Raw genomic sequence first — 27,818 nt, 5'->3', positions numbered from 1 at the left:
TGTACCCTCTCTCCTTTGCTATCTCTTCCTCCCCCGCTGGACCCTCTGGCTAAATTTCCCTGTTCACCCAGTGCTCCATGTGTGGAAGAAGAAAAAATAACAGCATTGTCTGCATTTGGGGCTCTTTTAAATTTAAAAAAAATGTATGGAGTTGAAATTCACATTACATACAGTTGGATATTTTAACATGAACAAATTCGGTGGCATTACATGCACTCACAGTGTGAACTTTTAATCATATCAGTAACTTAAAATCATTGATCCAGGTCCCTGGCCACTTGCTATGGATTTGACATATGTTGTGTCATTTACTGCTGTCACCAACTCTAAAACAGGAGTCACCATCACCCCTCTTTCACTGATGCAGAAATTAGGTCATAGCCTTTCCCAAAAATACATGGCTGCAAAGTCTTAGAGTATAAACTTAAACCCAATCCACTGACCCTGAAAGTTTGGTTAAATAATTTCTTTTCTACTCTACCAAGTTGCTTATTGGAATACGAAATCAAATTCTCTGCAGTTTTCCCACTTGAGAGAGGGCAGCATGCTGGTCGAGGAGAAAAGGACCAACTAACTTCTTGTCTCTGACCTGCTGCTGCACCAAACTCCCTGCTTGAGGATGGGGTCCAGGCAGTGCCTCCGAGGCCTGAGCACCTTTGGGATTTAATGCACTCACCTGGCCTCAGAATTCTTAGCAGCAGAGCATTCAAGGGAGCAAACACCCAACTATCTGAGTCAGCCCAAGAGAAAGAACTGCTCCCCACACTGATCTTTTAAGCCAGCCTCCCTTTATGTGGAAAAGGACAAGGATAAGGGCTTTGTTTAGTACCAGGGTGCCCGTTACAGACCTTGGGGCACTGGGCTCTCTGTCCAGCCCTCTGTTGGCTATGATAAGTTGCAGAATAGAGGTCACTGGGTCATAGCTGGCCACCGCTTTGGGGCAGAGACACTATCTCCATCCAGTCCCCAGGAGGCTTTTAACGGGGTGCTTCCTCCTATGAAATGTCCCCTCAACCAGCAGGCAACTCACATTTGCTGTGCCACCTCACAGTGACAGCTCATACAGCCAGATCTCCAGTATGGCAACATGGAAAGCTGCTGATGTGGATGGCAGATGGCTGTGGCAGTGGTGGGGGAGTTGGCTGCATAGAGGAACAGTGTGATCGGGGTCACATCAGATAAGAAGAGTAGGCAGGGAGGAAAGGAGAGGGACTTAAGTGTCTGACAATGGAAAGCCAACCCCACCTGGAACCTGGCAGCTCTGAGAGCAGCATAGGGGCGGGGAATGGGGGGCACCATAATGGGATTAGTAGGACTCACTGTATCATAAAGCACACCTGTCCCAGCAGAGCTGAGAGAGCACTTGGAGTGTCATGCTGGAGGGATGGGCCAGTTGTTTCTGTCCACCAAAACTCTAGGTCTTTTCTTTCTTCTTTTTCTTTCCACCACCCCCCACCACCCCACTTCTAGGTGGGAAGAGGTTTGGGGAGGCTCTGCTGTACTGGGGCTGGTGGCTTGCACCTGTTAGGGTAATAGCTAATTCCTTCAGCCCATGGCTTTTGTGGCTAATGTAATGCTGTATTTCCAATTATTCTGGGGAGAGTGTGAGTGACCCAGGGCCCAGTCACATATGTGTCCACCTGGTTGAGGTTGAGCCAAAACCTCATGAGGCAGCTGCCAGTGCCTACCGCACTGGGAAGCCAAGCCAAGAGGCTGGAGGGGGTTGGAGGCAATGGGTGAGTGTCTGTTTCAAACCTGGTTAGTCACTAAATTTGCTTCAAGGACCCCTGCAAAAATTGAGGAAACACAAATCTATAAGTAGGAGAATCTTCTGGAAGTCTGCTGATGAATTCTATGCAAAGATGTCGCAGTCTAGTTTAACTTTTTAAAATAATGGTAAGATGATAGTCATATAATAACATAAACATCATTAACAACCCTAGTGAGCTTTTTTTGAGTCAAGGTTTTACAGCACATGAGGCTAGGATTTACCTGTTGGCTGTTGAACCCAGACTCGAGCAATACGCAATGCACCAAATTCCACAGAGATTTTGTGTGAGGTTGATATGAAACCTGCTTGCCAAATTTAATAGCAGTGGTATTAAAGTAATGATGATTTAAAGACCAAGTTTAATTTAGTAGCACTAAATTTTTGCTTCCTAGGCTGGGCTTGGTGGCTCACACCTGTAATCTCAGCACTTTGGGAGGCCTAGACAGGTGGATCACCTGATATCAGGAGTTCAAGACCAACCTGGCCAATATGGTGAAACCCTGTCTTACTAAAAAATACAAAGAATCATCCAGGCGTGGTGGCGGGTGCCTATAATCCCAGCTACTTGGGAGATTGAGGCAGGAGAATTGCTTGAGCCTGGGAGGCAGAGGTTGCAATGAGCTGAGATCATACTGCACTCTAGCCTGGCAACAAGAGTGAAACTCCATCTGAAAAATAAATAAATAAATTTCTGCTTCCTCACATCTGTGGTGCATATGATACTCTCTGAACTGAAGATTGAGACACATGATGTGAAAGGCCTTCGTGTTGCTTCTGGGTGCAGGATGTAACAGAGAAGATACAAATGAGACCCACAATGTTAAAATTTAGGAGACAACCCTACTGCTGAGAGCAAAACTTGGGACGGTGCCCAATAGAAGGTGATGAGTCCTCCCTGTGAGTGATGGCTGCACCATTCTGACTGCCAGTGGCCCAGATCATGGGCTGTGCCCATCACCAGGCAGGTCCCCTTAAGGGATTCAGAGATGGGGTGGAGGCCCTGGAATATACACAGGGAGGGAGGGGAGAACAGAAGCCCTGGGGTTTAAAAATGAGCTTAGATCCTAGTCAACCATTCAAACCCAATCACTGGGCTGTGGTGGAATTCATAATGATGAGTGCACAAGCACAAAATCACATCTGGTGGGACCGTCTGGTTCCTTCTGACCGGTTCCTGGGAGAAGGGGGAGGGAGAATAGAGAACTGTACAGTTCACCCGAGTGGCAACTGCTCCGTCTGTGGAGGATCTCACCTTTTTGATGTGGATTTCTGCTTGAAATCAAGAGTGAAATTTGATTGAGTGAACAGAAGAATTGGTTCAGATTTTCATTTTATAACATGATCCCTTTGCCTTGCCGACCTCCTGTGCTCTGCACCCAACTCTCTCTCTCTCTCTCTGTCTGTCTCTCTCTCTCTCTCTCCTTCTGTTTCTATTATCTCTATCTCTACTGCCACCTTTTCTTCTAACTCCATCCCTATCTCTAACTCTAAGCTATGGAGATTTTTACTGGACCATGTGGCTTTTTAGATTATACCCCAGTCTTAGACCAGGCAGCTCTTCCTGCTTCTGGAGAAGAAGGGTTCAGGGAATTTAAAGTATTGGATTTTACAATACACTCACAGATGTTTTGGCTTAAATTTTCTACTAGTTCTGCCAATTCCTTTATGAGCTTTTTATTATTTCTTTTCTGGAGTCAGTAGAGAAACAAATAACAAAGAAATGGCAGATGCTTTCCTAAGAGATAAACCCGTCCACCTGGAATGCTGTACCTGCTGGCACTCTGCCTGCTGGAGGAGGGATCGGGGATGCAGATGGAGAACGAAAGCAAATGCACCCGAAATGGCAGAAAGACTTTGCAGAGTCACAGGGGACACTGCAGGAAGGGACCCTGGCATGTGGCAGACACATCATTTGATAAGAAAACGGGGGAGCTAAGGCCAGAGAGGGAAACTCGTTCACTCAAAAGTCAAACACTTCTTACAGGTGGTTGATCCATAAATTGTGTCTTCTGATTTCTCATCTAGGAATTTTTATCCCACATTATCAGGTTTGTTTTTCAAACCCAGGGTGGACATAGTGTGTGGGAAGAGTAGCTAACGGTTTGTATGGCTTAAGGGATGTTGGGAGAGTTACCATGCCGTATTTATTTATTTATATGTTTACATTTTGAGACAGAGTTTTGCTCTTGTTGCCCAGGCTGGAGTGAAATGGCATGATCTCAGTTCACCACAACCTCTGCTTCCTGGGTTCAAGTGATTCTTCTGCCTCAGCCTCCTGCATAACTGGGATTACAGGCATGCACCACTACGCCTGGCTAATTTTGTATTTTTAGTAGAGATGGGGTTTCTCCGTATTGGTCAGGCTGGACTCGAACCTCTGACCTTAGATGATCCACCAGCCTCAGCCTCCCAAAGTGCTGGGATTACAGGCATGAGCCACCGCCCCTGGCCATATCATTTGTTTATTTACTTGTTCATGTATTCATTCATTCACTCAACAAAACCTCACTGTTAACACCCTCTATGTGCTAGATACTCTGGATGCAAAGGTGAATGGGATGTGATGTCAACCCTTAGGATGGGCTCTGGCTCTAATGGAACAAGTAGAGATGTAATTGGCCAAGGAGAACACAGAGAGAGAGAGACGGCCTATGGTAGATGTGGAAGAAATCCTAAGGTTTTATAGAGAAGAGGCAACTCATGCTTTCAATGATTTGGAGGTGATTTTTATAAGAGGTGGTGAGGTTTGCTGGATAGGAAAGCTGTGGAAGAGAAGAGAGAACCTGGTTGAAAGTTCAGACATTTCTTGAGATGGTTTGTGGAGAGAGGAAGAGATTCCCTGGGGCTGGAGTGATGGAAGGTCAGAGGGCTTGACAGCAATAAGGCAGGAAATGAACATAGATATTGTGATACTTGAAGGTTCACAGTTGGATTTTTATTCTTTTGGCTTGAAGCTGTTTCCTGTGTTAAAATAGATCAAGAATGTGGTACGCACACATTTACATCTCTGGAATAATGAATCCATGGGATCCTATTTTGAAACAATATTTGATGGGCTCACGGGTTAAGTGGAGCTGAAGTATTGTGGGTGGTGTCCTCCTGAAAGCAGACCCAGACACAGAGCTAGGTGTACAGAAGGCATACTGGGGAGGAACCTCAGTGTCCGGAGGAGAGGAGGAAGTGAAACTGGGCAAAAAGAGCCGCCAGTCAGCTCTTTGGACCTCACTGCCAGCCCATCTCTGTTAGCCCATCTCAGCTGCCCCTGATGGTGGGGAAGGTCAGGCCATGGGCCCCTGACTGTGTCAGTCCGAGGCCAGCAGCTGCTCAGGAAGTGTGTGTTTATGGCTTGAATACAGAGGGGAAGCTGAGAAGATCAACAGAGGCTGCCAGGCAGCCAGGGTCCTGTGGCTGGCTGGGCCACAAGTCCTTCTCTTCGTGGGTCTGAGTAGCACGTCTCTGTGGATGACTCCTGTGGGATGCAGCAGGCTGAGGACGTTGCAGAAAAGAAGGAGGAAGGTAAACAGGATTCTGCATGTGGTCACCTCCAGGTCTAGACATTGCCTCTGATGAAATCTTTCTCATCTCCCCCTCGGAATTCTTTGAGAGTTCTGTGTCCATGACAAGCTCTCAGAGAGCCTAGTCATTTTGTAAGTGATGTCTGTGCTTCAGGGGTACCTTCCAGAAATGAACCATATAGTAGATGCCCAGTGCACACAGGCTGACAAGGAACCTGTCAGGCAAGGCCCTGAGAAGGGAAGGGGCTGATGGCAGAAGTCGATCCGTGGCTTCCTGAAACCCGGAGTCACGAGGAGAATCAGACTCGGAGTGAGGAGCTGATGGTGACAGAGAGCAAGGAATAGTGGGTTCCAGCAGAGCACCAGCTTCTCAGTATCATCCTGCAGGCCCTGAGATGGGCAGTTCTGTCCATAAAAAAGAGAAATTTTATGTGCACCTCATAACACAACAGAACAGGAATACAATGTGCATTGTTTAAAAGTTGAGATAAGTGTGTCCTGACGGAATTCTCTTAGACTGGAATATCCTTCCACCAGTAAGAGCCCAGGACCTTCCAAAGCCCACTTTCAGTGGAGTCCACTCAGGTAGCCATTCCCCCACTCCAGGAGCCTGTGGCCCTGCCTCTTGGATCCCCCAGACCCCAGAGCTCCTCTCAGCCAGGCCCGGGGCACTGGCTTTTAATCTGTAGACTTTGTGTCTTGGGCTTCCTTCCTTTGCTGAAACAAGGGTCCTCTCAGAGCCTGGCCCAGAGGAGCAAATCATTGTCAACAAAATGCACAGTGGCAGGCCATAGGAGCTGACTTCCATAAATCACAACAGATAATTTTTAAAAATCCTGGCAGTTAAGTTTGGTATGTCAACCTCAGGAGACTCTCTGAAAGGTTACCCAAGTTTCCCCAACTTTCATGCCAGAAAACATTCTGAGTGCCAAGAATGTGAACTCGAGTAGAGCAAAACAAATTCTAAGTAAAAATGGCACATGGGGCTAAAAGGTAAAATAATCTCTGTGTAACAGAGCAAGATTGGGATTAGAAATCTGTATGCAGGTATAACTTCCATCCCTGTCCTTTAGTCTTTATTCTTAATTTCCTCCTTTTAGAGGGGAACATTACTCATTGAGTCTTACAGATCTATTTTTAGTGTGCTATGCTTATGTCAGGAATGTCATAAGGTAAAGGACTCGTTACTTTTGTATTTTTAATTCCCTAAATTGTGAAATGTCTTCTAAACAGTAAAGACTATATAAACATATTGTACATTTTAAAGAATATTAATAATAATCAGCACAAATAATTCCTATGGAATTCCCCACACAGTACCCTTAAATGTCTCTGCACATTTTTCCTCAGGTATTCTAGATGCCTCCTCCTCTCCCACCCCAGAGGACCCCTGCTTGGGATTTCATGTTAATCACATTCCTTTGCTTTATGGCCTAATCTCACACATCCAATCTTCAAAACAATGCATTACTTAGTTGCTTAGTGTAGCCTACTGTGAACTTTATGTACATGGAATTACAACATGTCCACCATTCTGAAACGGACTTTTTATTCAGACGATAGTATGTGTTCAAAACATTGTAACTTGTTGATGTAACTGTAGTTTATTAATTTTTCTGGTTTGGTCTTATGATTTTTCTTAAGCCTGTGGATGTGGTGAGTTCATTTACTGGTATTGCTCTATGATATTTCATGTGCGAAGACAATACCACAACCTGTTTTTTCATTGTACTCCCAAGGGAGTGCTGGCTGTTGCCTTCCCTCCTTGGTTTCCAGTGGGCAGAGAGCCGTTCTGCACAGTTGGCAGTCTTCCAAGCACATGGACACTTGTCTTTTTTTGGGTAGAATGACTGTGTTGTAGAGTATGTATATGCTCTGCTCTGTTAGATTTTGTCAAATTGATTTTCCAGGTGGTTGGGCCACATTACCTTCCAGTTGGAAGTGTAAGGGGACTTCCACTGCTCCACATCCTCACCAACACTGGGTTTCTTCAGATTTTTATATTTTGCCAGTTTGATGGTTCAAAGAGGCACTGGACTGTGGTTCTTGTTTACATTTCTCTGGTACTGATGAGCCCCTTGGGGATAACTGGAGAGATGCTGAGTGAGAGTGGTGGTCAGAACTGGATTCTGTAGGACGGGGTAGGGAGGAGTAGAAGGCTGCAGTGGCAGGGGGTGGGGCACACATGAGTCTGGTGCACACTCTTTCTGCTTTTTTCTCATTTGTATTGGTTCCAAGTTCAGTCTCAGAAGAATCACATCAATTCTGACTTGTAATTCTAGCAATCTCAAGTTTTCAGAAATTTTCTGTGAGAATCTTTGAAGCTTGAGGGCTGTGATTTTTCTCCAGGATGAAGGTTAAAGCCTGAAAATGTGCGGAACATTCTCCTAACAACCCAGTTCAGTAAATGGTGCATGAGACGTGTGTAGGGCACTGTGGGTGAGGCCGAGGCATCACCCCAGATGCAAGGGTACATTCCTTGGAGCACAGACATGTGAACCTGCTTCACCCTCCACATCTGACCCTGGGACTCACCCATTTTTCTCTACTCCCACTGCTTTCCTGGTCAGATGACCCATTAGAAGACTCAGGGAATGGTACTTTATTTTCTTATAAAGCTACCTTTACTGAATTTGCATATATTAATGATAGTATTCCAGCTTGACTGAAGCTGGCTGTGAGGTTCGTGTCTCATGGAATTGTTCTGGGAACTTCCCAGAAGGCATGCGAGTTCTCTGACAACATGATAGATACTCAATAAAGAGTAGCTAGTATCAATTAGCCATGCCTAATTGAACAAATACTGTGATTAATATCCTAAATGCAGGAGGTATGGTGATAAGTAAAACAGTGCCTTGTCCCCTGAAGCATACATTCTACTAAGGGAGACAGCTGCACATATGGAACATGTGAAGACATAAGGCAATCACAGATAGTGGCCCTTCCAACAGGGAGAGCCAGGTGGCACAAGCCAGGTGGCACAGTGAAAAAGAGAGGAGACAGAGCATTCCAGACAGAGGCAGGAATACCTGCAAATGCTCCCTGGGTACGAGCTCTGTGTGTTGTACTCCCAAGGCTGTGCTGGCTGTTGCCTTCCCTCCTTGGTTTCCAGTGGGCAGAGAGCCATTCTGCACAGTTGGCAGTCTCCCAAGCACATGGGCACTTGTCTTTTTTTTGGGTGGAATGACTGTGTTGTAGAGTATGTATATGCTCTGTATGTGCACCAAAAGAAGTCAGGCAGCTGAAGTGATGGTAAAGGTTGAAGGTCATAGAGATGTGAGGCTCCACCAATTCTAGGTGTGGGCCAAGGCACAGAGAGGAGAATGCTCTCTGTTTGTATCTTATATCAGCATTCTGTGATGGGGTTCAAAGTTACACTCTCTGAGGGATCCCACTCCCAGATCTATATGGTAGATGCTGGGGAGGCTTAGGGGCTTCCTTGCTCCAACCCAGCCTAGGCAGGAGGAAACTTTTGATCCCTGCCATGGGGTAACGTTGGCAGCCTCAGCTCACTCCAGCTCTTGTCTGGTGTCTCTACTTGCATCCCATCAGTGGAACCCCAAACAGTTCTGGGGATCCCAGGGTGCAAGCACGGTGCCCATAATCATGCTGGGCACCATGCTGTGCTATGGGGACCCTGTTGTCACAGAAGTAAACCATTGCCCAGTGAAGGAGGCCTACCCTTGCCTCTTCCTGTACCAGCACTCAGCGTCTGTGGTCCCCAGCCCTGGGCTGGGGTGCCCGTGAGTCGTGAGTAACACTGGGCACACATTTACAAGTGTTTCTTACATGTGAATGCCGTATGTGCCCCAGTGGAAATAAAATAAGGACTCATTTCAGTTTTTTTTTATTATTTGGATCATTTCCTGATACCTGAATAATGAGCATTGGAATGTGCTCACCAAATTCGTGTTATATAAGGACTATTTCTTGAATGTAAACTTTCAAAGGATGCTGAATTAGAACTTTGGCAATAGCCAAATACTTTTTTCCAAACCATCCCAAACTCTCCATGGATGGTGGCTCCCTTCCAATTTGGAATGGCTTCGGTTGAAGATGTTTTTTGCATTGGTCTTTGTGTTCACAGTCCCTGGTGAAGGGGCTGATAGGCTTAGAAGCAGCATTTGAGGAGAGAGAGACATGCACAGAGGGAGAGAGGGAGGAGGGAGAGAGGCAGAGCGACCAAGAGAGAGCTGTACTGTGTTCTTTCTCAGAAAGTACCTGGCAGGCTGGAAGCAGCTCATGAGCCAATATTTGAAAACTATAAATAGAGTCCTTTGGGATTGGCTCACATGAATTGGTAGGAATGTCAAGCTTGGAAAGCTGCTGGGGTATGGTGGGGGGAGAGCAGAGAACAGTGTGCTATTCCTAGGACAGGCAATGCCTCTCTTTAGTGGAGTGGGGAGGGCCCTAGGAGGACTGCAGACAGGAGGAGCTCAGGTACAGGTACACTGTCAGGTCAGACATGTGAGCAAGTTGGTGAGAAAATTCATACGTTCAACTGCATACCACACTTGGGAAGCAGCTGTAGCATTCAGGGTGGGAATTCTCAGCCCTGCTGCAGCTGCAGCGTTCAGGGAATGACTCTAGGGCTGGGCTGGGACAGGGCTGAGCAGGGAGCTGGATTGAGGGAAGTTTGAAATCACGGATCTAGGTAACCCTTCTAATTTGATGGTGGGGAGACTGAGGCTTGGCTATTTGTTCTTTTTCCTGCACCTCCACCAATCTTCCATGGGGTAAAGACCAATTTTAATGCAGTTCATTAAGATTCTTCTGCCCATCCGTGGAGGAGGTTGGTCGGGGGGCCAGGACACAGGAAGACTGCCATCCTCAGCTCCCCTAAAAGCCGCTGCAGCACAGGATGCCTGGACTGGCTCCTCTCCAGCTTCTTTTCAGAAGATAAAATGTCAAACTCAGAGCTATCCCACGCTTGTCAAAATGCGTCACAAGGAAAACTCATGGCGACAAACACCTAGGCATGCTTCCTTCCATTTGCAAGTGTTCAGTACTGTTCATTTGGTGCCAGCCTTAAGTCACATCATCAGAGTGCTCTGGGGATCACATGGCATTCTTTTCTTGCAGTACTTTTCCTGAATGCTCCTAAAATGTAATGTACATTGCAGGGGCATTCTAAGACAGAGCCCTGTAAAATGCATGTTTTGCCGTGAGGACATTGGTGAGGCTGTTCTTGACTACGTTACACCATGATCTCTGTATAAAGACCTTAGGGAGAAACCTCTGACCTCTGTTTGACTTGCTGTGTTTCTCCTTGGGCAGCCAGCTAACCTTTACACTGCAGACTTGGGAAATGGTGCCACTGATCCCATATCCCTTGATGCACCGGTTATACAATCTCACAGCCCAATGTGCCCCCTCTTCTGTGCAAGTGCATGGTTATATCTACTTGTGGGTCTTCATCCTTTTTTTTCCTTCCTGGCCATTGTGAGTGTGTCCATCTGCGTGAGAGCTCTGGGTTCATCTGAGCCATCCTGGTGAGGGCAGAGATTGTTCAGAGCTCAGCTCCCACCACCAACATCCCTCCCTTTCCTTCTGCCTTTTTCTTCCTCACGACCCCACTTCTAGCATCTCACTTCCTTCCTTGCCTAAGAATCTGCCTGTTCTCATCCTCTAACTGCCTCTGACTCATTCTGGATGATCAAGCATCTTTCGGATCTAACAGTCTAAGGTCCCAGTTCCAGCTCTACTGCTTATTACCTGGGCAACTCTGTATTTGTGATTTAGCCTCGCTGAGCCTTAACTTTCTGCCAAATCGTGTAGACATAACCCTACTGAGGGCTGACACAGGGGAAAACCATAACCATGGCTGATCCATTGTGGCTGCCCCAGAAAAGCCAATTTCCTTGTCAATCAATGCCAAGACCACTCCCTTCTGCATTAATCAGACCCCACCTGCCCTGCAATTTGTTCCTTAGAATTCAGAACAAAACAAAACCAAGCGCAGAAACCTCTGGCTGTCCCCTTCATCCAGCAGATGGCAGTCTCTGACCAGGAATCTCTTGGCCTAACTGCCATGGGAAACTGCTGCCCTGTAGAGGATTTGTCCAAGAAAACCCAAATAAAGAAATATTATATATTATTTTCTATGGAGAACTTGTGTAATGAGGAGGAAACACTTTCTCTCAAGCAACTGATGTGGATTTCTCTTAGGTTTCTGCCAAAGGCAGGTGATAACCCTTGAGGTCGCACGCTTTGTTTTCTGGGTGCATTGCCAGGTTACAGGGCACACCTATGCTCTAAGAGATGCACGACAGCTAGGAGATGGCACCCCCTTGTTCTTCCTGATTTTCATCTTGGTATTTTCTTAGAAACACAAACAAAAAAAAAGGCGTTGTGTCCTTGGTTACTGTGACAGCTGTGATTGGGGTCGTCAGGTGGGAAATGGGTTGGGTTACTTTCCACAGGAAAAACAGAAAACATCTGGTGCTGACATGCTGATGAATCTTCCTTCAGCTGCTTTGGAAAATCTGGGATTGGGGTGGGGGTGTGGAGGCATTCTGCTGGCTCATGCAGAGGGGAAGCTGAGAGGAACTGGGCTCATCTGCAGGTAGCAGGGCCTGGCTCCCTCCTCTCCTTGCCTTCCTCCCCTTCTCTTTCTCCTTCTGCACTCACACATGCATGTTCTATCTTTCACTTTTTCTCTCTGGATGCAGGGGTAGCCAGCCAAGTGGATTCCTTGTCCTGGAAGAGTTTATAACTAATATCAACAGGGAAATAGGATTTTGAGGAGGAGAATGCTCAGTTACATCATCTGTTTCCCCCACAGCTGGAGTGGTCTATGCAGAGTGAGGGACACCCTTCAGACAGTGGCTTGCAGGGTGACTGTGGCACATGCTCAGCAGAAGGAAATGTATACACGGAGCCTGCTTACATCCCAAGCTGCAAGGGGCTTGTCCAGCCTCTCACTGAGAGATGGGTTCCTGATGTGTGTGTGTGTGTGTGTGTGTGTGTGTATAATAGGGATTCCTCAAACCCCAGAAAGAGGTGCAGAAGCTCTGCAACCCTCACTCCCAATACACACTCAAGAAATAGCAAATATGCTTTGCAGACAGTAAGACACCTCATCTCAGGCCTTAGTCATTCTGGCCAATTCTACTCCATTTACTAAAACGGTCTAAATTCAAGCAATGCACTAACTTGCCAGCATTTACTCCTCGCTCACTCACGCGTTCTGTGTTTTGTGTGTTTCTTATACAGCGTGTGGGAAACACATTTCGAGGTGGTCTTCAGCCAACAAACCCAAGCATCTCTAGTCCATCTTCAAGACATGCAGATATTTTCTTCCTTGCCTTTTGCTTCTCCCCCAAGGATGCAGCCACTGAGTTACTGCACTGGCCCTGCCCATTACCTTCTTTCCCTTGGGTGAGCCTTGGGGCTTCCTGCCCTTCCAGCCAGCATCATCATGCTTCACATCCTCTGTCTTCCCTGTCTCTCACGTGCTTGTGCTTTGTTATGTGCTGTTGAAATGACTTTCCTACCAAGATTAAAGTCTTCCTCACTGCAGGAATAACTATAATTTGTAATCTCAGAGCAGAGAGGCCTGATGCTGGACACACCCAGCCCCCATCAGGGGAATGGCAGGACTCAGGACCTGTGCTTTGGTTCAACCTTTGCTTTCACCACACCAGGCTGTCCTGCAGAGGGACAACCACGGGGCTGTCCTTCCAGTCAGAGGCTTTCTCATGTTGCTTCTCTGTCACTAGTCGGTAAGTCTAAACTGGCAAAACACATAGGCTTTTCTTCTCCAAAACAAAACCCTGAAGAGAAAGGTTCAATTAGAAAAAGGAAATGAGAAGAGAGTCCTTTTTTTCACTTTATCAGGGTTCTGTGGGCTCTGACTTTCCCACTCCTTGAATTCATTAGGGTCCTCTCATTCTGCAGCTTGGTGTGTGCCCCAAACAATTCTAATGGTAAACTGTATGTGTCAATTCCATTACCCATGGTGTGGCCAGTTTACCCTTTGTTTCTGAGTGTGTCTGTGAGGGTGTTTCTGAATGAGATTGGCATGTGAATCAGTGGATTCAGAAGAGTAAATTGCCCCCCCACCCAATACTGCTGGGTTTCAACTAATCCATTGAGGGCCCGAGGAGAACAAAAGGTATAAGAAAGAGGAATTCTCCCTCCATTTTTTTCTGCCTCATTGCTGAGCTGGGACATCTCATCTGCTCCTGCGCTTGAACTGGGATTTCCATCATCAGCTCCCCTGGTTCTCAGGCCTTGGTACTCAGACTGAGTGATTCCATTGGCTTTTCTGGGTCTCTAACTTGCAGACGGCAGACGTGGGACTTCTCAGCCTTCATGTATTAGTCAGTTTTCATGCTGCTGATAAAGACATACCTGAGACTGGGCAATTTACAAAAGAGAGAGATTTAATGGACTTACGGTTTCACATGGCTGGGGAGGCCTCACAATCGTGATGGAAGGTGAAACGCATGTTTCACATGGCAGCAGACAAGAGAAGAGAGCTTGTGCAGGGAAACTCCCCTTTTTAAAACCATCAGATTTTGTGAGACTTATTCACTATTATAAGAACAGCACAGGAAAGACCCGCCCCCATGATTCAATTACTTCCCACTGGGTCCCTCCCACAACACGTGAGGATGAGATTTGGGTGGGGATAAAACCAAATCATATCATTCTGCCCCTGGCTCCTCCCAAATCTCATGTCCTCACATTTCAAAACCAATCATGCCTTCCCAACAGTCCCCCAAAGTCTTAACTCATTTCAGCATTAACTCAAAAGTCTATAGTCCAAAGTCTCACCTGAGATGAGGCAAATCCCTTCGCCCACGAACCAGTAAAATCAAAAGCAAGTTAGTTACTTCCTAGATACAATGTGGGTACAGACACTGGGTAAATACAGCCATTCCAAATGGGAGAAATTGGCCAAAACAAAGGGGCTACAGGCCCAATGCCAGTCTGAAATCCAGCAGAGCAATCAAATCTTAAAGCTCCAAAATGATCTCCTTTGACTCCATGTCTCGTATTCAGGTCATGCTGATGCAAGAGGTGGGCTCCTATGGCCTTGGGCAGCTCTGTCCCTGTGGCTTTGCAGGGTACAGCCTCCCTCCCAGCTGCTTTCATGGGCTGGCATTGAGTGTCTGCGGCTTTTCTAGGTGCACGGTGCAAGCTCTTGGTGAATATACAATTCTGGGATCTGGAGAATTGTGGCCCTCTTCTCACAGCTCCATTAGGCAGTGCCCCAGTAGGGACTCTGTGTAGGGGCTCTGATCCCACATTTCCCTTCTACACTGCCCTAACAGAGGTTCTCCATGAGGGCCCCGGCCCTGCAGCAAACTTCTGTGTAGGCAACCAGGCGTTTCCATACATCTTCTGAAATCTAGGAGGAGGTCCCCAAGTCTCAATTCTTGACTTCTGTGCAACCACAGGCTCAACACCACATGGAAGCTGCCAAGACCTGGGCTTCCACCCTCTGAAGCAACAGCCCAATCTGTATCTTGGCCCCTTTTAGTCACAGCTGAAGTGACTGGGATGCAGGGCACCAAATCCCTAGACTGCACACAGACAAGGAACCCTGGGCCCAGCCTATGAAACCATTTTTTCCTCCTGAACTTCTGGGCCTTTGATGGGAGGGACTGCTGCAAAGATCTCTGACATGCCCTGGAGACATTTTCCCCATTGTCTTGGTGATTAACATTTGGCTCCTTGTTACTTATGCAAATTTCTGCAGTCAGCTTGACTTGCTCCTCAGAAAATGGGATTTTTCTTTTTTATTGCATTGTCAGGCTGCAAATTTCCCAAACGTTTATGCTCTGTTTCCCTTTTAAAAGTGAATGCCTTAAACATTCACTCAAGACATGACTTCAGTGTTTGGTTGCTTAGAAATTTCTTCCACCAGATACCCTAAATCATCTCTCTCAAGTTCCAAGTTTCACAAATCTCTAGGGGCAGGGGCAAAATGCCACCAGTCTCTTTGCTAAAACATAACAAGAGTCACCTTTATTCAGCTCCCAACAAGTTCCTCATCTCCATCTGAGACCACCTAATCCTGATTTCAGTTTCTGTATCATTATCAGCATTTTGGTCAAAGCCATTCAACAAGTCTCTAGGGAGTTCCAAACTTTCCCACATTTTCCTGTCTTCTTCTGAACCCTCCACACTGTTCCAACCTCTGCCTGTTACCCAGTTTCAAAGTTGCTTCCACATTTTCCAGTATCTTTTTAGCAGTGCCCCACTCCACTGGTACCAATTTACTGTATTAATCAGTTTTCATGCTGCTGATGAAACATACCTGAGACTGGGCAACTTACAAAAGAAAGAGGTTTAATGACCTTACAGTTCTGCATGGCTGGGGATGCCTCACAAACATGGAGGAAGGTGAAAGGCACATCTCACATGGCAGCAGACAAGAGAAGAGAGCTTGTACAGGGCAACTCCCCTTTTTAAAACCATCAGATCTTGTTAGACTTACTCACTATCACAAGAACAGCATGGGAAAGACCTACCCCCCACTGATTCAATTACCTCCCACTGGGTCCCTCCTATAACACATGGGAATTCAAGATGAGATTGGGGTGAGGACACAGCCAAACCATATCACTCCATAACTGCACGAGCTAGTCCCTCATGAGACGTTTCTGTATATATACATTGCCTTGGGTCTGCTTCTCTGGAGAATCCCAACTGATACAACAAGAGAGTCAGATTGAGACAAAGGTTGAGGCTGTGTCCTCAGAGTTTCAGCTGACTAGACCTGACTGTCCATAATCCTTCCCTCCAGGGCCTGGAGGTCTGCATAGTTGGCACACAGAGCTGGGCTTCTCACCTGGGCTCTTTGGGATGCTGCTCTGGGAAAGTTCCTTCCTCTGGCCGACTCCAGGTAAAATGAATAGAATGGCTCTTATTTTACAAAGTTGAGAATGGATTAAAATGGCGTGACTGAGCCTGGTACAAAGATGCTCCCATACCAACACATCATGCAGTTTCCTTCTTAGACTTTTTGCAGCACAAACCAGTGGAACATATCACCTGGTGGCAGGATGAGTGAAAGGTGTTGAAGAGGAAGGGACTTTCAGAGACAGAGTCAAAAGTATTGGCATCTGGATTTTCTGCGACTTGCAGAATGTATGGGGGCTTGTGATTCTGACAATTGCACAGTTTAGGTTAAACTTTTCAAGTTTCGTTTTTTGATATTTTATTTTATGTTGCCTACTTTCAATTATTTGGCCTGTATGACTTTTTAAAAGTGATTTCTTTCAGGCATTCACTATATGTTACGGGTTGAATTGTGTCCCCTGCAAAAGGACCTAATCCACAGTATCTGGGAATGGGACTTTATCTATAAACAGGATCTTTGCAGATGATCAAGTTAAGATGAGGTTATTTGGATGGGCCCTATTCCAATAGGGTTGCATCCTTCTAAAAAGAGGAAAAAGATGTGAAGAGACAGGCAGAACACAACCATATGCAGACCAAGGAGAGAGGCCAGGAATGAATCCTTTGCTCGCATCTTAAGAGGGAATGTGGCCCTGCCTTGATTTCAAACTTGTAGCCTCTAGAACTGTGAGACAATAAATTGTGGTCCTTTGTTATGGCAGCCCTAGCAATTGAATATACCCTATTATTTCTGACTGGCCACCTCTGTGTGGAATGGGAAGCTGGCTTCAGGGAAGGCCTCCCCTGGGAAGGCTTTCCTGTATGGTGGGGAAGATTACCTGTTGTCTGGCTGGGATGATGGAGCTGCCTCCGGCTCCAGGTATCATAGCTAACCTATCCTCTGCCTTAGTGGGGGCATGAATTTCAGTGTGTGTAGGATATGGTTCAGGAAGGAGGCAATTATATCGTGTATTTTTATAATAATGTGTTTGTTTTAGAGCTCAGTCTCACTCAAATACTTAATGGCTGTGAAAACCATTCCATTTTATTTCTTCTGATCCTTAGGGACACTCCCTTGCTGCTTCCTTCCATCTCTATTGTCTGTCTTCTGTCTCTTTTCCTCTCTCTCTCTCCAACACTGATCACCTATAGGGTGCAAAGATGCTTCCAGTTGATTGCCTTCATCCTTGAGAAGTCCACAGTGTGTGAGGAATACAGATGCATGAACATAAACACAGCTCAAGGTGGTCAGTGCTGGGAGGATGCTTCCTGTAAAGGAGATTTGGGTGCACAGAGACAATGTGGTCTAAATCTTCTAGGAACATTTAGGAAGCCTCCAAAACTTCAATGAGATTTTGGAGTCTGCCAAGAGGGAGCTATAATGGAGAACATCAAAAAAAGCACTAGAAAAACATTAGCATCATGGTTAAATGCCTGGGACGTGGAAGAGGTTGATGCAGTTTGTGCACCATCAGAGGATGCAAAAGTTTCCCGGGTTATCAAGTATTCCTTTAGAAAATAACTTTAAGTGGTTTTATGAATCCATTTTTATTATCTCACAGTTTTAAATGAGGGAAGAGATGAACAAAGACATCTTCAGAGGAGAGAAGCCAAAACCAGGTCCGACCATCGCACCTGCCAGGGTTTTGTGTCTAGGGTAAGCCCGTGCCCTCCATGTGCCAACAGGGGAGGCAAATGGACAGGAGGACTCCTTGTGCAGGCAGATAGCCTAGCTGTCCAGCATTGGCGCTGAACACTGTTATCACTTCTGGAGTGAAACAAAGCTCTTTGGATTTTTAGCTGTGAGAGACTAGAAGTTTTAAGCAAGGCAAGAGCAAAGCACGTTGTCTCACTGCCCTGGATTCTAACGGAGACCCACCTAATCATAAGGGGAAGAATGTCCTTGTTAGCCCAATCTCTGGCATGAGGTCTTTAGTCTCAGAAGCTGGACACAGGCCCTAGACTAGACCTACCCCATGGAGTGGAGGCCTTTCATATAGACACAGAGGTCACTGACAGTTGCTGTGCTTGACTTGGGGGTTCTGCATCAATGGCTAAAAATTAGTTAATTATTACCTACCCACTGGAGTGGAGGCCATTCATATAGACACTGAGGCCACTGACAGTTGCTGTGCTTGACTTGGGGGTTCTGCGTCAATAGCTAAGAATTAGTTAATAATTTATTGAAACAGCACCATGGTTACTCTCTCGCATCCAGTTCCAACTCCACAAGTGTGCCATGCTCACTGGAGCTGCAAAGTGATGCTGCTGGGAGAGAAATGTCAGCTGCTATTTGCGTCATTCTCACAATGCCACAGTTGACATGCCCAGACTACTCCAGAGACTCGGAGTAGACAGTTTTGGCACAGACACTATGTTCAACCTTTGCACAGCAGGCATTTATAGTCTCTGATGGTCAAAGAGAAAAACACTTGCATTTCAGATTATGATTACTTGGCATAGGATGGATACTTAGAGGATGGATACTTACATAGTTTCCTCTACAAAATAGCTTTCCATTTCTTATTAGTCATAAGGATTAAAGTTAGGGAAAACATTTAGCCAAATTATCCTCACAAGCTTAGAAGGAAATCTACTTGCCACATACTAATCTTATTTTATATGTCAGTGTATTGAGATGCAATTTGCACACCCTACCGTGCATCTGTTTGGAGTGCACTCAGTGTTTTTTAGCATATTTCCTGGGTGGCGCGGCCATTATCATAATCAATTTTACCACATTTTTGTCACCCTATAAAGAAACCCTGTGCCTCTTAGCAGTTCCTCTACTTTTCACTCATTATCCTCGACTCACTCACCTGCTAGCCCTTGGCAACCACCAGTGTACTTTCTGTCTTTATAGATTTGCCTGTCCTGCACATTTCATGTAAATGCAATCATACAGAGAGTACTTTGTAATGACTTCTTTTACTTGGCATAGTGTTTTCAAGGTTTATCCACCTTGTACCCTCTGTCAGAATTTCCTTCCTTTTCGTTATCAAGTAATATTCTATGTATGAATATATCACATTTTATGTATTCATCTTTGATGGACATTTGGCTATTTCTGCTTTTTGGCTATTATCATGATGCCATCAACATTTATGTACAAGTTTTGTGTGCACATATGTTTCATTTCTCTTGGATCTATACCTAGGAGTAGAATGACTGGGTCACATGACAACTCTGTGCTTAGCCTTTTGAGGAACAGCCAGACTGTTTTCTAAAGTGGTCGCACCATTTGACATTCTCATCAGTAGTGTGTAAGGTTTCTACTTTCTCCACTTACTTGCCAACACTTGCTGGGCATTTGATTATAGCCATCCTAAAGGATATGAAGTGATAGCTCATTTTGGTTTTTATATTTATTTCCCTGATAGCTAATAATGTCAAACACCTTTTTATATGCTTAATGGTTTTATATGCCTATTTTCTTTGGAGAAATTCAATTCTGAACTTTTGCCCATTTTTATTTTTGTATTTTTGATTTTATGTTTTATCTTATTTTTTTTGAGATGAGGTCTCACTCTGTCACCCAGGCTGGAGTGCACTGGTGCCATCTTGGCTCCCTACAACCTCCGCCTCCTGGGTTCCAAGTGATCCTTTCACCTCAGCTTCCTGAGTAGCTAGAACTACACCACGCTAGGCTGATTGTTTATGTTTTGTAGAAATGGGGTTTTGCCACATTGCCCAGGCAGGTCTCAAACTCGTGGCACCAAGTGACTCGCCTGTTTTGGCCTCCCAAAGTGCTGGGATTACAGGTGTGAGCCACTGTGCCTGGCCTAGATTTTTCACCCATTTTTAAATGAGATTATTTGTCTTATTTCCATCTTAATCTTCACAATATTTTATGAGATGTTGATCTGTGAATAACATAGTAATCTCTTTGTTAGCATTCATGAGAATAGCTGAAACATTAGAAAAGCACTCTCACAGCAAAATCAATTTAAGTAGTTTAATTAATAGAACGTACCCTTCAACACGTATGTCATGCATTGAGTCAGCCTGTAGGGTGTGCTGCTGTTTTTTGACGACCTCAGCATTCACTTTGCTCACAGGTAATAATCTGAAGCCTGTGTTGATAAGATAATACATTATTACAGAATCATTGGGTAGCAATTAGACAATATTGATCCAGGTTAAACATGCATATAGTTTTTACAAAAACAATTTCACTTCTAGAAAATTTTCCTACGGCTATACACATATATGTATTTGCAAAGACATCGTTACAAGAATGATAACCACATTGCGCCACCATGCCACAAAACACTGGAGAAAGCCTCTTAGAACTGCATAGCTGGCGTAAAGTCTAATAATGTAAAGATCATCCAAAGACTATGAACCATTGAAAGGAATAGAAAGATATGTATGTGCTGATATGGAATAGTTTCCAAATAAGTTAAAAATAGCACAAGGCACAGAACAGTGGATAATGTAAAAACGTGTGTAAATATAGGGATATATATGTACGTATTCATGCATTAAACACATGTATGTGTTAAATATTTCTGGAAGAATACACAAGTGACTGCTCATAGTAGGCCATCTCTAGGGGAAGGAGATTGGTTGTTGAAAGTATATCCATCTACGTTTTTGCATTTTATCACGTGTATATACTAATTGTTCAGTAAAATGTTTTAAAAGTGTGTTTAAATAGTCAGTACAGGTACTTCTCAAGCTTTGAAAGTATTGTAGAATTCCAAGAAATTAACCAGATTTGGTTCCCTTCATGGGTAGAGGCGCTGGTATATGGATCCCATTCCTTGAACCCACAGGAAGGAAGTTAACAGATAAGCAAACAGCAACAACAAAATCCTGGCGTCAGGTACCACTTCCTGATGGTGAAGTTCTCATGGACCGTTTTCCTACTTCATCAGGCAGGCTCTCATCCACAACCATGGATGAAATTTTTATGGAGAAAGAGAATGCAATCAATTTTCTCTCTGTCAATATTCTTTCCTCTTCTCATTGTTCTTTTCCCTGTGATGGCTAGAAATTCGAATGTCCTTGTTTTTTTCCCCACAGTTAGACATCCAAAGGCTCTTTCCTCCAGCTGTAGTTTACCCTGGAACTGCAGTCTCCCTGTAAGCATATATTAAGCGTCTGCCCTATGACTCTCTTGTGACAGCTCTAAATCCATAATAAATATATTGCCTTATTTTATACTGTGCAAGACATTGGATTGTGAAACTAGATTATATTTATCATTTGTTTAGTTTGAAATGGATATAGCTATTCTTTTTACAATTGTGTTTTATCTGTACATTCAAGATTCATTTAAAATTTCCTCACCTCCTTCAGGATGTGGATGGAATTAGACACACAATTTTAAGATACCGCACATATGGAAAAATAAGATCTAATTTACGTGGTTTGAAATTGAGAGATGGATAGGCGGGAATCTGGTGTAGAGTAACCGTATGTTCAGTTGCTTCATAAAGGCCTATGGTGTGCTGGTCATTGTGCTTAGACCTGGGCAGGTACAGAAAATCATGCCCATGGGCACTCCCTGAAGACTAGATTTGGTAAGCAGTAAGCAATCATTACAGTTGAGGGAGGACAATGTGCTATGGCAGACGTGGGGCACAGAGGAGGGGGCAACTGATAGGATTTGAATGTTTTATGATGGAAAATTACAAACATACACAAAAGTAGAAGAAAGAGGATGCCAAGCCCCTCTTGTAGCTCTCACCTAATGAAGCCATAATCCACATGACCAATCTTGCCTAGTATCTACCCCACCCCCATGCGCTCACAGCATTGAAGCAAGCCCTGGCCCGCATATCATTTTATCCATTCTCAATAGCATCTCTAACCAATACAGGCTCTTCTTAAAGTGCAATAAGAAATGCTTTGTTACAGCTAGGCTAACTGACAATTACCTAAATTAACAGATGTTCAGTCAGTGTTGAAATATTTCTCGGTATCTCATCAATGCTCTTGTTGGCTTGCTAGGTCTATACCTTGCAGCTGATGGGTATATTTCTTGTATCTTTCTAGTTTCGTCTTTCCTTTTCTTCCCCCTTATTACTTATTCATTGAAGAAAGTAGATTATTTGTCCTACAGTCTTTCCTGAATACAGAATCTTGCTAATTTTATTTCCGTGATGAAGTTTGATATGCTCCTGTCTCCTGTCTGCTTCCTGTAACCTCTTAGTTCTACTGAGAGGCCTGGTCAAGTTAACGTGCTCAGTTGGTAAGAATTCTTGGGAAGAGGCATCATTATGTTCTCCCTTTTGTACCTAATGGGGAGGAATGGAATTGTTTGCTGATGTTAAGTTGGATCAGTGGTATAGATGAGGTCAATGTGATCTGCTCATTATAAAATTTCCCATCAGCTCTTTACCTAAAAGATTTAACAGCCACTAGCAACTATTGTCCTATCTATATCAGTAGGAATTGCAAGGCAGTTATATTTATAATTATATTCTTCTTTTTGTACATCTTGGTTTGAATTTTTCAACTGAGGTACCGTTGGAGTGCAATGGCGCTATCTCAGCTCACCACAACCTCCGCCTGCCGGGTTCAAGCGATTCTCCTGTCTCAGCTTCCCGAGTAGCTGAGATTACAAGCATGCACCACCGTGCCCGGCTAATTTTGTATTTTTAGTAGAGATGGGGTTTCTCCATATTGGTCAGGCTGGTCTCGAACTCCCGACCTCAGGTGATCCGCCAGCCTCCGTCTCCCACAGTGCTGGGATTACAGGCGTGAGCCACCGCGACTGGCTGGGTTTTCTTATTTTCTTGCATACACATTTAGTGTCATAAATTTCCCTCTAAGCATTACTTTGCTGTTTCCCAAACATTTTGATAAATTATATTTTTCATTTGCAACTAGTTCAAAATATTTTTAATTTCTCTTGAGTTCTTTTGACCTTTGTGTTATTTAAAAGTATGCTGTTTTATATCCAAACATCCAAGTGTTTTGCAGCTATCTTTCTAGTTTAATTCATTGTCCCCTGGAAATATCCTTTGTATGATTTCTGTTCTTTTCAATTACCTAAATTACCTAAATTACATCACCATTATGATCCATTATGTGGTTAATCATGGTAAATGTTCCATAACAACTTAAAAAGAATGTGTTTTCTGTTGTTGGATGGAGTAGTCTAGAATGTCAATTAGATCAGGTTGATGGATAGTTCTTTGCCGGTAAATTGTGTCTTTACTGATATTCTGCCTGCTTGACCTACTAATTACTGAATGAGGGGTGTTAAAGTCCACAACTGTATAGGTAGAGTTGCCCATTTCTCCTTTCATTTCCATCAGTTGTGCCTTATGGATTTTGATGCCTTGCTTCTCAGCGGATAGATGTTTAGGATTTTTATGTCTTCTTGGAGAACTGACTTCTTTATCATCATGTAACACTGTTCTTTACCCATGAAAATTTTCCTTGTCTGAAGTCTGATTTGTCTGAAACTAATATAGCCACTTCAAATTTATTTTGCTTAGAGTAAGCATGATTTATTTTTCCTCTTGCCTTTTGCTTTTCACATTTCTGGTTATATTTAATGTGTGAGTTTTTTTTTTGTAAGCAATATAGAGTTAGGTTTGTTTTCAATCCACTCTGACAGTCTCAGTCTTTTAATTGGTATATTAAAATCATTCTCAATCAAGTGAATATTGATACAGTATAGTTGGATTAATATCTGCCATGTTTGTTACTGTTTTCTATTTATTGTGGTTTTTAAAACCTCTCCTCTTTTTCTGCTTTCTCTGGTTTTAATTGCACCTTTTTTATGACTGTATTTTATCTCCTCTACCAGCATACCAATTACACTGAAATTTTTTGTTTTTGTTGCCCAAAAGTGTATAATACACATTTTTAACTAACTTAAGTCCCCCTTCAAATAACACCATACTGATTCAGGCACAGGTGTCTTGTAACAGAATTCTTCCAATTCTTCCCTCCTGTTCCTTGTAACATTATTGTCATGCGTTTCATTTTTTCCATATACCATAAGAATAAGAATCCAGTATATTGTTACTATGATTACTTTAAACAAACGGTTACTATTTATTTTATTTTACTTTGAGTTCTGGGACATAGGTGCAAAATGTGCAGGTTTGTTACATAGGTATACATGTGCCATGGTGGTTTGCTGCACCTATCAACCTGTCATCTAGGTTTTTAGCCATGCATGCATTAGGTATTCATCCTAATGCTCTCTCTCCTCTTGTCCCCCATCCCCCAACAGGCCCTGGTGTGTGATGCTCCCCTCCCTGTGTCCATGTATTCGCATTGTTCAAATCCCACTTATGAGAACATGAGGAAAAACAGTTATTTTTTAGATCAATTAAGAATGAGAAAAATGAAGTATTTTGTTTTATCCTCGTTTATTCCTTCTATGATGAACTTTCTTCCTTAGGCAGATTCTAGTTTCTGGCCTGTATTATTATCTCACTGCCTCAAGAACCAATTTGAACACTTCTTGCAGGGCAGGTCTGCTGGCAGTGAATTATCTCAGTTCTGGTTTGTCTGAGAAAGTCTTTATTTATCCTTCCTTTCTGAAGGATGATTTCACTAACCTAAAATCCTATAGGTTAGTATTTTTTTTTTTTCAACATTTTATTTTATTATATTTTGAGATGGAGTTTCACTCTTGTCACCCAGGCTAGCGTGCAATGGTGTGATCTCGGCTCACTGCAACCTCCACCTCCCAGATTCAAGTGATTCTCCTGCCTCAGCCTCCCAAGTAGCTGGGATTACAAGTGTGACCCACCACACCAGGCTAATTTTTGTATTCTTCGTAGAGACGGGGTTTCACCACATTGGCCAGGCTGGTCTTAAACTCCTGACCTCAGGTGATCTTCTTGCCTTGGCCTCCCAAAGTGCTGGGATTACAGGCTTGAGCCACAGTGCCCAGCCCTTTTCAACATTTTAAATGTTTCACTTCATCTTTTTTCTTTCATGGCTTCTAAAAAGTCCTCTGAAATTCTTACTTGTATTCCTCTATAAGTAAAGTGTTCTGTGCCATCCCCAAGTTTATATTTCAAGATTTTCCTCTTTGTCTCTGATTTTCCAAAGTTTGAATATCGGATGCTTAGGTGTAAGATTTTGATATTTATCTTGCTCATTGTTCTCTGAACTTCCTAGATCAGTGGTTTGGTCCCTGTCATTAATTTTGGGAAATTCTCAGCTGTTATTACTTTAAATTTTCTTCTGATCTGTTTTCTTTTATCTTTCCTTCTGGTATTTCAATTATGCATATGTTATATCTGTAGAAATTGTCCTACAATTCTTGAATATTCTGTTTTTTATTTTATTTTTTTTTCTCTTTGCATTTCAGCTTAGGAAGTTTCTATTTGGCTGCCTTTAAAATCACTGATTCTTTTCTTTAAATAAGAAAAGGTTTATTGACACATACTATCTGACATATACTAACTGCTCAATGACTAGCTGCTAAATACTTCAATCATATTTTTAATTGCTATATATAGTATTCTGCCATATTAACTTATAACATTTTACATATCCATTACCAACACAAAAAACATTTTTCTCTTAAAAAATTTCTGCAATAAAAATAGTGATTTAATGAGCATCTTTGAGCCTCTTCTACAAACAAAGGAGCTTTTCTAGGGCATATGCATAGAAGTAGATTTGTTGAGTTATGCACATACAAATTTCAATTAGACTAGCACAGGATGCCAATTTCCACCCAACCTGTAGGATATCAAGACAGGTCTTGATTTTCTGCAGCCTCAACATTTTAAAAAATTGTGATTAGAAAAAAAAACCACATAATGTAAAATTTCCATTTAGACCATTTTTAAGTGTACAATTCAGTGTTGTTAATGATATTTACATTGTTGTGCCACAGATATCCAGAACTTTGTCATCATTTCAAACTGAAACGCTATACCCACTAAACAACTACATGCCATTCCCCCTTTCCTCCAGTCCTTGGTGGCCGCCATTCTACTTTGTGCTTTTATGAATTTGAGTACTTTAGATACCTCATATAAATGAAATCATATACTAGTCCTCTTTTGGTGGCTAGAAACATTTCCTTCTAGTTATTTCTTTGAGTTTTCATCTCTGCTTCCATTAGTTATCTGTTACATATTGCTTCCTTTTTCTATGAGAATTCTTAATGTATTAATTATAGTTATTTTAAATATGCTCTCTGATAGTTTTTAATTCTATGTGATGATTAATATAAAGTATCAACTTGATTGGATTGAAGGATGCAAAGTATTGTTCCTGGGTGTGTCTGTGAGGCTGTTGCCAAAGGAGATTAACATTTGAGTCAGTGGACTGGGAGAGGCAGACCCACCCTCAATCTGGGTGGGCACCATCTAATCCAGATTAACATTTGAGTCAGTGGACTGGGAGAGGCAGACCCACCCTCAATCTGGGTGGGCGCCAACTAATCAACTGCCAGTGGGGCTAGAATAATGCAGGCAAAAGAAGGTGGAAGGAGTGAACTTGCTGAGTCTTCCAGCCTTCATCTCTTTCCTGTGCTGGATGCTTCCTGCCCTTGAACATCTGACTCCCAAGTTCCTTGGCTTTTGGTCTCTTGGACTTATATGGTGGTTTGCCAGGGGCTTCTGGGCCTTCACCCACAGACTGAAGGCTGCACTGTCAGCTTCCTTGCCTTTTAGGTTTTGGGACTTTGACTGTCTTCCTTGCTCCTCAGCTTGCAGACAGCCTATTGCTGGGCTTCACCTTGTGATCATGTGAGCCAATATTCCTTAATAAACTCCCGTTCATATATACACCTACCCTATTAGTTTTGTTCCTCTAGAGAACCCTGACAAATACACTGTATATTACTTAAGTCTAGTTGTAATGTTTGCTTTGTCTCTTAAGAAGTGTATTTTCTTGCCTTTATCATGCTTTGTCATTTTTGTTGTTCTTAGAAGGTAATCAGAAATGAGGTCAACAGGATGAATGTCACTGTTACATTGCTAGAGCCCTTCTGGTGTGGTGTTAAGATGTGCCCCTGGAATTTTAAATTTGGTAAAACCCTGGAAACTGAAGATAAAAAAGAGAAGACCAGCTCTGCATGGTGATGTCTAATGGAAAAATGAAGAAGTACCAGACAAGTGTCTGTATGGGGGTTTGGGAGCCAAAATCTCCCCAGCACCTCCTGTCCTAATACTGTGTTTTGCCCTTTGATTTTTCTAAGGCTCACGCTCATGAACTTAAACAATAAAATAATTGTGAGTTGAGAGAACTGTTTCTCTTATCCTGATATTTTTAAAAAGTGTCTGTTTATGTTGTATAAATGAATTGACCTATTTATGAATTTGGGTGTGCAAGAAATGTAACTTTATTTTTTGGTACCTGAACACAATTTCTATGTTGAGTTCCTTAATTTCTGAAACCTAATGCTTGACAACTCAAGGTGTCCTCATTCTATCCTTTATTTCTCAGAGGATACCCTAGGTCTAATGATTTGTGATTTTTGCAGTGTTTCTCTGGGCTGGTAGCCACTGAGCCGTCTTTAATTCTGCCTATTCTTTAGATGTTGGCATGCATCTTCACAACTATGTTCTTCAGTGATCTCATCCTCAGTTTTATTTTTATTTTTATTTATTTATTTATTTTTTGAGAGGGAGTCTCACTCTGTCTCCCAGGCTGGAGTGCAGTGGCGCGATCTCGGCCCACTGCAAGCTCTGCCTCCCGTGTTCATGCCACTCTCCCGCCTCAGCCTCCCGAGTAGCTGG

Source organism: Colobus angolensis, unplaced genomic scaffold (assembly GCF_000951035.1).
Source record: "Colobus angolensis palliatus isolate OR3802 unplaced genomic scaffold, Cang.pa_1.0 Scaffold253, whole genome shotgun sequence".
In the NCBI taxonomy this organism is placed as follows: domain Eukaryota; kingdom Metazoa; phylum Chordata; class Mammalia; order Primates; family Cercopithecidae; genus Colobus; species Colobus angolensis.
This window is presented reverse-complemented; position numbering follows the sequence as displayed.